This window comes from Dipodomys ordii, unplaced genomic scaffold (genome assembly GCF_000151885.1).
Source record: "Dipodomys ordii isolate 6190 unplaced genomic scaffold, Dord_2.0 Scaffold31, whole genome shotgun sequence".
Classification (NCBI taxonomy): domain Eukaryota; kingdom Metazoa; phylum Chordata; class Mammalia; order Rodentia; family Heteromyidae; genus Dipodomys; species Dipodomys ordii.
In genome coordinates, this window is record NW_012267247.1 from 8,515,152 (window position 1) to 8,528,716 (window position 13,565).

The 13,565-nt window shown below is 38.2% G+C and overlaps 2 pseudogenes; both read left to right on the forward strand.

Annotated features, from left to right (window-relative positions):
* Positions 1 to 1,276: 1,276 nt before the first annotated feature.
* On the forward strand, positions 1,277 to 11,154 carry LOC105985696 (annotated as a pseudogene).
* Positions 11,155 to 11,194: 40 nt separating this feature from the next.
* LOC105985697 overlaps positions 11,195 to 13,565 on the forward strand; it is a 12,236-nt pseudogene continuing 9,865 nt past the window's right edge.

Sequence of the window (13,565 nt, forward strand, 5' to 3'; positions counted from 1 at the left end):
ACTTGCTCTGACTGTAAGCAATGGCCTGGTTCCACTTACCACTTCTAAGAGGCATTGAAATCCATGCATGTGAGTGTGGGTATTATGAAATGAGGACATTCTAGATGAGGAAGAAAAGTACAATAAAAATGACAACAGCTATCACTTTTCTCATTATCATCAGTTGTCAGTTACTGTCCTAAGTGATTGGCTTCTAGTAGCCCATTTATTTCATGTAAGAAAGTAGATGCAGACTTACAAATTGTAGATTTAAAAAACACCCTCAGAGAAGCTGAGTAATTTGCCCAAAACCTCCTATGCTGAGCCTATGTTTGGTCCAAATCTGGTTGATGGAATGCTTCAATAACCACCCTTGTACATTGGTGTATATATATATATATATATATATATATATATATATATATATATACATATTCTTTAATTGCTGAAGACAGAAAGCCATTAGAAGGGTTCCTGGGTCAAAGGATATAAACTTCTCCAAGGCCTTCATAAACATTTGACTAGACCAGGACCTGAGAAAAGTTGAGCAAATGATACTTCCAATGACTAATTACTGTATCTTTGCCAATCGATTAGTCTGAATGTACAACTCATCATCCTATTTGAAGTTCGTCAGTAGTAAAATTAAATCTATCTACCTAAGATAGTACTTACCTTAGATAGATTTAAAGCAGTGTTAGCAACTATTTTTATATAAATATAATATATATCTAAAATATTGTCTTTTTTCTTAATGAAGGGATAGAAGAAAGGCTAAATGAAAAGGAATATGGTGGAAGTACTTTGTTTACACTATGACAATAGAACAGTGAAATCTGCTTAAATGGTTTTAAGCAAAGGGGAAGGAGGATTGATTGGGAAGAGATGGAAGGAGGGAGTTTGGGGTATACTGTATATATGTATGGATATATCAAAATGAAATCCCCCTTTAAAAACCAATATATGCTAACAAAAATTAAGTGGGCATTTGCCACATTGACCAGAAAGAATTCACCCAAGGCAGTGTATGATTCCTAGAGGGAACCTAGCAGTGCTGGGAGGAGAAGTGGATGCAGTGGGCAGACCCAGCAAGAAGGAAGTCAGGAAAGGAGGATCACAGGTGAAAACAGCTCTCTGGAGAAGTTCAGCTATGAATGAGAAACAGATATGGCCAATGTAAAAGGATAGCCAATGGAGAAGCAGAATATTAAGGGGTGTTGCGTTTTTGCTTCAAAGTGAGAGAACTATGTGCTTATATGCTGGTGGGTAAACACCAACAAAAGAAAAGCAGATTAAGATGCATCAGAATAAGGAGTTTCTTGATGGCGTGGGCCCAAAAGATGTGGAAAATGAAACAGTAAGAGCAGGGATAGTTGATAATCTATCTAGTGACAGGTTTATTATTAAAAGGAAGTATTCACTGAAGGATTTATAAAAGGGAATATGTACAATATAATAATTAAGTAGTGGGTTCTAAGTAATTGTCACCTCCTGGTCATTTCCTTTGTTAACTAATTATTTTTCCTTTGTTAACTAATGATTTAAATAATTCCTTGGATTATTAACAATGTCTATACCTACCCTAGAGGAGCTGACAATGTACAGAAAATTTTAATAAAATATATTAATTGTAATGATAGGATTTACATGCTCATTTATAAGTCTGGAGAAATTTCAAGCACTAAAAATCAGGGTAAACTTATAATATTCATAGTTTTAAATCTTGCTCTCTGTGTATGTGTTCTATCTATCTATCTTTCTGCCTATCGATCTATCTTTCTATCTTTCTGCCTATCGATCTATCTTTCTATCTTTCTGTCTATCTATCTATCTATCTATCTATGTGTCTGTCTGTCTGTCTGACTGACTGCCTATCATGTTTATATCTATTCTTTTCATTTACTTATTCACCCCACAAATACTTAGTGAATATTCTACAAAATTTCCTGTACTCTGCTGAACAAAATGGGGGTGGGGAAACAGAGTTATCAAGTGGAGTAAACCTGATTAATGTACTAGGTACATGTGTGGAATTTGGTAGAACTTCTTTGGACAACCAACATACATGGAAAAATGACATGAAAGTAAAACAGCTCCCATATTGGGTGAGGAGAGGGGAGGAAGTGGCAGTATTAAATGGAGGGAGAGGGTAAATGGACAGGGTGACAGTGATCAGTAGAAGTACCTTATACACCTGTGTACCTGTATGCTAATAGAAAACTGAGACCTGTTGAAATTGTTTTAACAAGTGGAGGGAGAGCAATGTAGGGTAAATCTGATCAGGGTACACTGTAAGCAAATAGATGTCAAAATGAAGCTCTCTTGAACAACTAATAGATATTAATTTTTTAAAGAGATTCAGAGAAAAAAAGATTTTAGAGACTAAACCTCAGTCTCTACTGTCAAAAATTCAATCTTTCCTGACAAACTGCTGTGCCAACATTACTGATTATTATTTTAATTGCACTTTTCCCTTTAAGTAGTTGTATGAAGAGATTACAATCCATATATCACATTATGAGTTCAATACATATTGATCAATGCCACTCCTTTGTTAGTGATTATTACAGAATCATTGCTAATTATTATTATTATTATGTCATTAGTATGATATCTCTTAGAATTATTATTATTAAGAAGCCAGGCTCTGGTGGATCATGCATATAATCCTAGCTACTCAGGAAGCTAAGATCTGAGAATCATGATTTGAAACCAGACCAGGCAAGGAAGTCTGTGAGACTCTTACTTATCTCCAATAAACTACTCAGAAAAAGCTGGAAGTGGTGCTGTAGCTCAAGTGATAGAGTTCTAGCCTTGAGCACAGAGAGACTCAGGGTCAGCATCCAGGCTCTGAGTTCAAGCCCCAGGACTGGCAAAAAATTAAAGAACTATTATTAAGAGATAGAAGCTTCTTCCTTCAAGGCTAATATGAAAACTGCAAAAGTACTGTGGAGGGATCAGAAAGAATGACATTGCCCATTTGTTAGGAAATGGAAAGACTTGGAAAAAATTATATTAAGTGAAATAAGCCAGGCCCAAAGAAACATAAGTCCCATGGTTTCCTTTATTTGCAATAACTAGTATATGTCTGAGTCAAGCAGAAAAGGACAGATAAGTTGATGTTAGGGAAATGAACTCGAAGATATGTATTCAAATGTTTTTTTCTTTCATGCGATTGTTTCTAACACATTTATAAGATTATTTCTTTGTTGCTTTGTATGTCCCTCCCCCACGGTATAACCCCTGCTTTCACTGTATTTGATATTGGTATAATTTGTGGAAGGGAAGGGAAAAACAAATCATTTTAATAGGGATACAGGTGGACCCATTGCAACAATGAGATGTACAAGTCATTATGTCGAAAACGATCTTTACAACTTTGGTGGGGGGGAGGAGGTTTGGGTGGAGGGGTGGGGGGAGGATGGGATGGGAAGGAGAAACAAAGGAGGAGGCTACAATGCTTGATAAGAAATGTACTCATGGAAGTGATGCTGTGGCTCAAGTGGTAGAACACTCGCCTTGAGCTGAAGAGCGCAGAGACAGCGCCCAAGCCCAGAGTTCAAATCCCACAACCAACCAAAAAAAAAAAAGAAAGAAAGAAATGTACTCATTATCTTGCTCATGTAATTGTAACCCCTCTGTATAGTATTTTCACAATACAAAAATAAAAAAGTACTGTGTATGGAAGCAGATGAAGCATATATACATACAACTAAATATAGTAACAATAATTCATAACCCACACGTGGTACTTCCCAATTCACTCTTTCATGTCTAGTGTCTTACTTGAGTTTCAAGACAGCTCCGTTTCTCCCTCCACCCCCACCTGCAAATGAGTTCCACTTGGGATGCAGAAAGCCAGAGGAAATGTCATTCCTCTACTATTAACAGAAAAAAACAGACAACCTACAAAATCCTAACTTTTCTTGATCTAATTTAAGTTTTGATACAGGCAACAAGGTGAACAGACAATAAGGCCCTGAAAGGAAAAGGAATGAGTTCATCTTTGACCAAATATGCTATAAATATGGCTGGGTTGTTAACAAATTCTTAAAGGTCAAGTATAGAGCAACATGGTCATTAGAATCCCTGGGACCTCTAGACACAAGAACAACTTGGAGCAGAGAGAAGTAAGAAATATGAACTTCTAACTAGACTTTCCTCTATGACGCCAAAGGAGTTCCCCCTTTAAGAAAGTAGAAAACCCCTTATCCTCAGGTGAGTCCAGAGAAAACAAAGAGCTGTGGCTTCTGGGGAGTGGTAGGAATAGGCCCCTTACTGGAAAGGAAATAGCAGAAAGACCTGAAGAGGGCATTAAAGAAGGGAAGAGCTGCATTGAGATCTCAAAATAGACATCATATCTTTTCCAGGTTTCTAAATACCCAGCACGCGTACATGGTGGCCTTGTTTGGGATGATGAGTCCACATAGTAGCTTTCTCAAGGTTGAAGTTGACAGCAGACACTTAGAAAACTGGAGAAGAAAACACTCTACAACCCCCCACATATACGCTTTGACTGTCAGCACTTTTCCATTTTTTAACCACAGAATTCAATGGGCAACTTCAAATACTACCAGAATAAGTGGAGTTTAACCCTGCAAGTTTTCCATTGACCACTGGCCTCTCTAGTCCTATTTCTCCTACATCCCCTTCTAGGTGGATGTTGTCCTTTGGGATGTTTTCACCCAGGCTACCACTTGCTAAATTAGCAATATCTGTTGTACATATTTTTGTGTCACAACCACACAGGATGTTAAAGAGTGGAGGGAAATGGAGGGGCTATCGACAATTAAATGGACAGGAAATAAAGTTAGGAACAGGTATATAAACCTAGGAACAATTCACACATGGTAGATCTCAGTGGATAAAGTCTTCTGGTTCTTAGACATCAGCAATTGGACAGAGGTCCACAGGAGAAGTGATGGCAGATGGGTGACAGATAAAGATGTGAAGGCCTGAGAGGCAGTAATACTGAAGCAGAAAGCAGTGAGCTTGGAAAGGAGTCTTGAAATAGCAGCCCGAAAAATACGTAACTTTGTTTTTCACTGATTTGTAGAATCTGGTGAACTAAAGACTTCAGAGTGTGAACAGGGCTCAGAACTTTATTTGGTAGTTATGTATAGTTGTCCAGGTATGCATTTTTTTTTCGCAGTACTGGGATTTGAATTCAAGGTGTCCCATTCATTCTGCTTGCTTACCTGGCTGATACTCTATCATTTGAGTCATACTACCAGCCCTAAACTTAGCCAATTATTTTGGAGACAGACTCTCAAGGACTTTTCTGGTGAGACTGGTTCCTTCCTTGCTTCAGACCTCCAGATCTCTTCAGATTCTGAATGATCAGTATTATAGGAATGAGTCACTAGTGCCCAGCTGAATCCACCATCTTCCAGATGCACTAGGCTAGATGAAGGCCACATTAAAGAAGAGCTGGGAGGGCTGGTTACTGCTGTTTGTTAACCAGATGACATTGATCGATGGCCTCTGTGGGCCCTGGGTTTCTCATCTATGAAGTGGGGAATTCTAACATGTACTTTAAATGATTATTCGGAGGAATAAACTCAGAATTACTGAGTTGATTATTCAGGGAATTTGAACTCAGAATTATTGAGCTGATGAGGTATGGTGTCACCTCACATAGAGTTACCATATTTCTAGAGTTTTACATCTCTCTGTCTCTCTGCCTGTTTCTCTAATATCTACCCTAGTCCTATTTCCCAGTTGCTATGGCCTCTGTGCCACACCTGACTTCACTTCCTGAATGAAGAAATGAAGAGCTAAGGCCTGAAGACACGGATGTGTCTCCCACACACGTCCCAGGATCATGATTCATCTTCTGCATTCTCAAACTCTTCAGTATCTTTTGACATGTCATATAAGAAAAAAATGAATTGATAAATTTTCCTAACTTCCTCAGCTCCACAGGGCCTCAGGAGGCATCCATCCACTCAATGAATCTCACGGAGGGAGCACCAGGACTGGGATCAGGGACTGAAGTCCTTAGAAGCTTCACAAACAGAACCCTCTAATTAGCTCTCAGATGAGAGTTCAAGATAATGAGGCCTAAGGGCTGAAGGAAGACTGGGAATTTGTGAATTGTCTTCTGTATCACTATTAATAAGACCAGAGGGAATGGATACTCAGAAAAAGATTTACTTTCTTTTTGGTCCTTAGTCTGAAAGAAACTTGGACCTGGGAGAATAGAAAAGGCCAATTAGTAATGGGTGGTTTTGGTAATATTGTAGCAAGAGTCATTAACAAGTTGTGACTGGAGGGAGCATGCACCAGCCTGCCAGCAAACATGAGCTTCCCGTTCTCTTTTCTCTGCTTATTACCATTTTTCTTCTCACCTCTGTATACTTCAGAAAGCTCCTGGTCTATTCTTTTTATTATAGCTTTAGGGAAAAACCTATATTAATAAATGCATCTCTTTCATTGTTTTGTAATGGTTATATCAGTCTCTCTCTGTGTGTGTGTGTGTGTGTGTGTGTGTGTGTGTGTGTGTGTTATTGAGCCTAGAACCTTGTGCATCACAGGCAAGCACTCTACCACTGAGCTTCCCCACACACACACCATGGCATAAATGATTATATCCTTTTATAACTTCATATAATTTCCTTAATCAGCACCCTATCTGGACTTGTTTTGAGTTTTTCATTATTAAGAGACAGGCTTTGGTAGACCTTTGTACGCTTATTTGCTGAAATTTAACAAACTATCATAGACAGATTTTCCCATTTGACTTTTCTATCAATTCAGAGTGAGAAGACCACTTTCCTAATCATTCTTAACTCTAGATACCATCAGCTAAAGAATTCTTGTAATGGCAGGGAGCCAGTGGCTCCTGCCTGTAATCCTAGCAACTAAGGAAGCTGAGATTTGAGGATCATGGTTCAAAGCCAGCTTGGGCAGGAAAGTCCATGAACCTCTTATCTTCAAGTAACCACCAGAAAACTGGAAGTAGCACTGTGGCTCAAGTGATAGAGCACTCTCCTTGAGCTGAAAAGCTCAGGGACAGCACGTAGGCCCAGAGTTCAAGCCCCATGACCGACAAAAATAAATAAATAAAAATAAATAAATGAAAGAATTCCTCTAATGGACTAAGTGACTAACCATTTAGCTCATACTTCTTTATGAGAAAGATTAAGGTTTCTACTTACATTAATGCAAGTTTTAATATTTTGCTATAAATAGTACACAACATTTTTCTTTCTTCTCTTTAATGCCAATGATGTGTTTTATGAAGACTTCTTATGTACTTAAGAATATAAATATTTGGGGTCTTCATCTGTGCTATTGTACTATAAATTATTTTTCCATGTCAAATTTATAAAAATAATCCTCTAGGCAGATGCTTTAATTATGACTCAACATAACACTAAGAGTGAAACTGACATGATTGCAAACACAACTGCAATTTAAGAAACCAAAGGAAATACCTTGGCCATCTAAATACTTACACAAAACATGCACACATTTTAAAATAGTAAGAAGTCCATCCACCCCAGTGTAATCAATGGGATATTTCAAACCGCTAGAATAAAAAGAACGATCCATAGGCTTCCAACGTGGAAGTAGGGAAGAAGAGAGGCATCAATTTGTACACAAAAAAAGGAAGGAAGGAAGGAAGGAAGAAACAAACAAACAAATTAAAAGGACTTTTGCTTCTTTATAACATGAGGCTTTATAACATGAGGGCAATTGTAAAAGCTGGAGGAAATATTTTAAAATATATCTTTGAAGTGCCAGAATAAGACCCAGAGGCTGAAAGGCTCCCACGGACTTGAGTCATCTCTCAGAACTACTCTTTCTTGGAGGTCTTCATTAATGTAGGGTGGCAAAGAAAAGAAATGATACTTTCTGAACTAGTTAAGTCCTAGACTGCTCTCTGAATGAAAAGTGGCAAAGTCATTAAGCCAAAGTAAGCATGGAGTTGAGAGCTGAGCTTCAAAGAGTCTTCTTTGGGGGTAAGCCAGAAGTTTTTATCCACATCTATGTTGAGCAGTATGGGAGCCACTAACTCAATGTGATTATTGAGCAACTAAAATGTGTCCAGTACAACTGAAAATTTGAATTATTTATTTAACTGTATTTTTTTTTTTTTTTAGTTTGTCATGAGGCTTGAATTCTGAGCCTGGGAGATGTCCCTCAGCTCTTCAGCTCAAGGCTAGTGCTCTACCATTTTGAGCCACAGTGCCACTTCTGGTTTTGGGGTGGTTAATTGGAGATAAGAGTCTCATAGACCTTCCTGCCTGGGCTGGCTTTGAACTATTATCCTCAGATTTCAGCATACTGAGTAGACGGGATTAGAGACGTAAGCTACTGGCGTCTGGCTAACTTTAAATTTTTAAACTGACATTTGTTTGTGGAAAATGTGTAAGTTGAGGTAAGTGACTCTACTTTGTCAATTGTTTTATTAAACCTCCAAATTGATCGAGTTTTCCTTAGTGCACTTAACATCTGGGTGGAGATATGATGTAAGTGTAAAATAAAATCGGGAAAACAGTGCAAAAGAATGCAAATCATGCCATTAATAATTTTATGTTGATTGACTGCTTAAATAATATTTTTATGGATTGAGTTAAAATATATTATTTGAATTAATTTTACTTTAATGAATCTTTTTAATGTGGCTACTAGAGAAGGTAAAATTGCATAGGTAGCTCTCACCATATTTCTGTCGGTCATTGCTGACTTAGAATATGACCCAAATATGGCAAAGAAGTGTATTAAACACCTAGCTTCTCACCTAAGTTTGCAATTTTCAAATCAGTACATATCTCTTGGGCTGGGGGCCAGGATGAATGAAATAATATTCTCGACTGTCTTTCAGTGTGGAAATTCTTCTACTGGATTCTCTCAACTCAGCAGATCCGATCCTATTCTTGTTCTACAGAGTTCCACATTGGGATGGACCCAATTTGCACCAAAGGTCCCCTGCCTGCTGTCCAATGGGCTTGCTCCACAGTCTCTCAGATCCCAGGTTTTTAGCATTTGTGTTGCTAGATATTTACTTCCAGCTTTATTATCTACAAAATGCTTGTCTTTACTTGAGGCATACATGTTTACCTTGTTCTGCAAGCTAAACATGCATCACCTTATGAACTAGAGGAAAAGAATTGAGATGAGCAGGGTTTTTTGGGGGGGAGGCTTTTGTGTGTGTGCAAAAATCTTCCTGGTTAAGTCTGAGAAGTAGTGAGATTTTTCTTTGCTATCTTCTGAAATGAATCTATTGGAAACAGTTTATCTGTGTAAGTCTTTTGCAATGATCCCAATCTAATAAGAAACTGTATGATTCATATATAATAGATAGCCAGTAAAAGAGTTCTGTGAAGTCATAGTAAAGCTAGTCATGTTAACTGACTCGCTCCATACCCATTTTTAGTCCTCTTGATTGTCATGCTGTCCTCATCTTCCTATTTCCTTTCTGATCATACATTGTTGTTCTAGCCAATGAAAATGTTTCCTTAACAACTCCCACACTCAGCTCACTGGTGTCCACCTAATCATTGTGAAAAGCCTTCTCAATGTTTTCTCAGATGCATCTTATGATAGTGTGGGTTTAGAGCATGCTTAAGAATTTTTCACTTGTAGTAAAGTGGATGGATGATGCTGTTGCTGCTGGCCTGGAGACCACACCTAGAGAATTATGGCTCCAGCACTCACTATTCTACTTTTCATCTTTCCCATTCCAGATAAAACACCACATTACTGACTTAGCCAAAGACATGTCAGACTGGATTTATATCCTACACCTAGCATGGAAACTTGCCACACCACACAACCACAGCCAAAATTGATTACCTAGGTTCCCCATATCTTTGATCAAATTTCTGGTTCTTTCCAAAGTCCACTGGTTTCTTCTTAAAGTAAATTAATCAAAAGGGAGATTCTTCTCTTGCCAGCTAATAGAACACTGCTGGGTCATTTTTGAGGCTGTGAGGGTTGAATATCAATCCCAAGGCTCCCAGAACACAAGTCTCTGGGCAAAACTGGCATGCCAATAGCCACCTGCAGACATGATGCAAATCATGAGTCTTCCATTTAAACGTGGCACAACTTTAAGAAACTCACAACTTAGCCTCCATTTTACCATCTATAGGGTGAATATAATGGTTTGTTTTATGAAACTGCTATGTTAGAGTACTGATTCATTCTCCCCTTCTCTCTACCTGATCCCTCCACCTTTATTTGTCCTATCTAACTTAAGGAGGGAATTTTGGCAGGAGCGACAACTTTCACCTTGAACATCCTCTGTTGCGGCTCCATGGTCCTAGCTATGGAAAGGTGGCCTTGGCGGTTGCCTGACCTCTGAAAGTAGCTGGGTGGGGGGCTGTGGCCTCCTCCTGGAAGAATGCAGTTACAGGTACATTGGGAAGATGCTCAAGGTAGGTGGGACCTCTCCCCAGCAGGGGAGTTGAGGGTAGGGTGCAGGCAGAGCATAAACTGGAAGCCAATCTGTCAGGCACAGAGTTAGACAGCTAAGAGCAATAGTGCAGCTGTGGAGCTGCAGCTGTGGAGCCTTAGCCAGACCACAGGTAGGAGAGCTTGGGTGCTGGCCTCTGGCTCAATGCCAGCCCGTTTGAGCAAGCTATGGAAAAAGTCACAAACGAACATAACATCACAAAAGACTGGAGTCTTAGTATGGACATTTGTGACCAAGTTGGGAGCATTCTTAGTGGAGCAAAAGATTGCCCACAAGCAATAATGGAAAGAGTAAATCATAAGGTTTCCTCACATTGCTGTTTAGGCATTAACTCTTCTTGGGGAAAACTATGAAAAGATATTTCATTAAGCATTTATAGTCCTGTGATTTTCCAATAGAAGTATGTGCTGTGATAAAAAAAATAAATAAATAAGATTCATCGTAAAGTATGTGAAAAACCAAGGTCTTTAATGGTGGAATGGTCGGAAGAATTTCAGAAAGACCCTCAGTTTAGTCCAATATTTGCAGCTATTCAGTCTATGAGAGCGGAAGGAATTATTCTTTCTTCCAGCAGGCTCTCAGACTTTCTCAGCCATTTTGAAGAGTTGTATATCATGTAGCAAAAACAAAAAATAGGAATACATTGCTAAAACTATCGAATTATTCTTCCAAGAGCAAAACAGCAATACACAGACACAAAACTTTTACATCCAACTGTAGAAACTCAACTAAATAATAAGGCTGCATAGATTGCGAGTGTCTTTAAATGTAGTGAAATTATTATCAGTGATGGTGATTCCAGTTTGTGGAGCGACTCACACAGGAACAGGACTCTTCCCATCACATGTGTATAACAGCTAATTTAAACACAGAGTCTGAGGTGGGGCAGTGGACAAACTGAATACCATGGGTGATGGTGTAGAGGAAACTAAGAAATCAGAGTCTGAGCATAAATCTGAGGATAAGATAGAGAACCCTGCAGAAGAACCCTGGAGTAAGCAAGTGGATCCATAGATTCAAAGCCAAACTTCCAAGGCCTCTTGGACTCAGAAGATATCTGCCAAAAGATTGGTTTAATGATAGATGAGAAACCTGAAGAGATTGGTAGGAAGAATGCAGAACTGTCTGAGGTGAATGTAAATGTCTTGGAAGCTCTGGCACTATATAATAAGTAGGTGAATTGCAGCAGTGTGTTCAGTGCATGCAAAACCCCATCCTCCAGCATATTACCCATCCGCATTCACTGGATTTCCAATGCAGGTGTATCCAGTTCACCCACATGATAGAAACTACATGGGTCAGGCACTCACCAAGTAACTGTTGCCCAAAGCCATAGCCTAGGACCATATCTTGTTGGTTCCCTGAAATCCCTACTTCCAAATGTGAATTTCTCAGTAACAACACAGCTGTATTTAAGCACTGGACAAGATATTGTTTCCAATCCCACTTATGTAAACCAGAATCCTAGTCTTTAATCAGCTACTGGCACAGCTGCTTACAAACAGCAGATGAAAACATCTGTGAACATATCTTTTTGCCAGAACACTATTTCCAATCTGCCACAGCTGGCAGGTTTCCTCGTGTGGTAATTCCAGCTCATTCCATTGCCCAGCAGCAAAAAGTTTCATCAGTAGTCTCTCCCTTTAGAGACAAGCATTCTCTTGAAAGTCTTCTTAAGTTATCACACCACATTTGTAAGTCTAATCTGAAAATATAAAAATATATAAATTCCTATATATATATATATATATATAAATATAAATTGATGGGCCTATATTATGTAGATAATATATCAATATATCTGTATCTGTATGCATTCAGGTAGATGTGGTACTCTCAAATCTCTACATAAATCTGGATATTAAATAGTATGAGATAAGAGAATAAAATTTTCTTGTTGCCAGGTGCTGATGGCTCACACCTGTAATCCTAGCTACTCAGGAGGCTGAGATCTGAGGATCTCAGTTCAAAGCCAGCCCAGGCAGGAAAGTCCATGATACTCTTACCTCCAACAAACCACCAGAAAACAGAAGTGGCGTTCAAGTGGTAGAGTGCTTGCCTTGAGCTGAAGAGATGAGGGATAGCACCCAGGCCTAGAGTTCAAGACCCATGACTGACAAAAAAAAAAATCTTGTTGAAAACATTGTTTCCCCTTCAAATGTGGTTTTAAGAGTACTGAAGATCTTTAAATATTTTGCTGAATATTTCTTTCATTTCCTTCACACTATTATTTTTTTAAGTGAGCATCTTTGGTGGAAGTATTTAACCTGTCAAGGTACTTCCTTTTGATTCCTTAAATTGCCATTTTGTTTACGGCTCTGTCAGTTTTGCTCTCAGTGTTGAGTTATGATAGGATGTAATTCTCTGCAGCAGCAAAAGTAATATGAAAGGAACAAAATTTTAGTTATCAACAGTGAAAACTATGTAAGTGCAGATTGTGATAAAGCATTTAGCCAGCCATGTTCCCATTACAGCAATGCCAACATTGTACTAAAAATTGCCCCCCACAAACATTGCTAGTGCCCAAGGAAAACCATTTCCTTCTGTACAAGGGTCTCTGGTATTTAGAATAAATTGAAAAATGTACTTCCAATCAACATTGTCTTTTCATTCAGTAATTTATTGACAAAATATCTTAAATATGAGGCAATTATATTTATTATTCAGGATTTAAAGATGTAATATCATCTTATATTGTTTCAAGTACTTGACACTTGACTATATACAAATTTATTGCACACTACAATGGTTATAAAATTTCACCTTCAAATTTTTGAAAAAATAATGTTTTATTAAAAAAATGTTTTAGCTAAAATTGCTAAGAACAAAAAGTTTTATTTAAAAACGTATTTTAAAAATAATGCTTTAAAAATATGTGTAGCCATAGAGCTCCCCTATGACCCAGCAATCCCACTTTTGGGCATTTACCCAAATGATCACAAACAAGACCACACTAAAGCTACCAGCACAACTATGTTTATTGCAGCCTTATTTACCATAGCTAAGATATGGAACCAACCCAGATGCCCCTCAGTAGATGAATGGATCAAGAAAATGTGGTATATATACACAATGGAATTCTATGCCTCCATCAGAAAGAATGACATTGCCCATTTGTTAGGAAATGAAAAGACTTGGAAAAAATTATATTAAGTGAAGT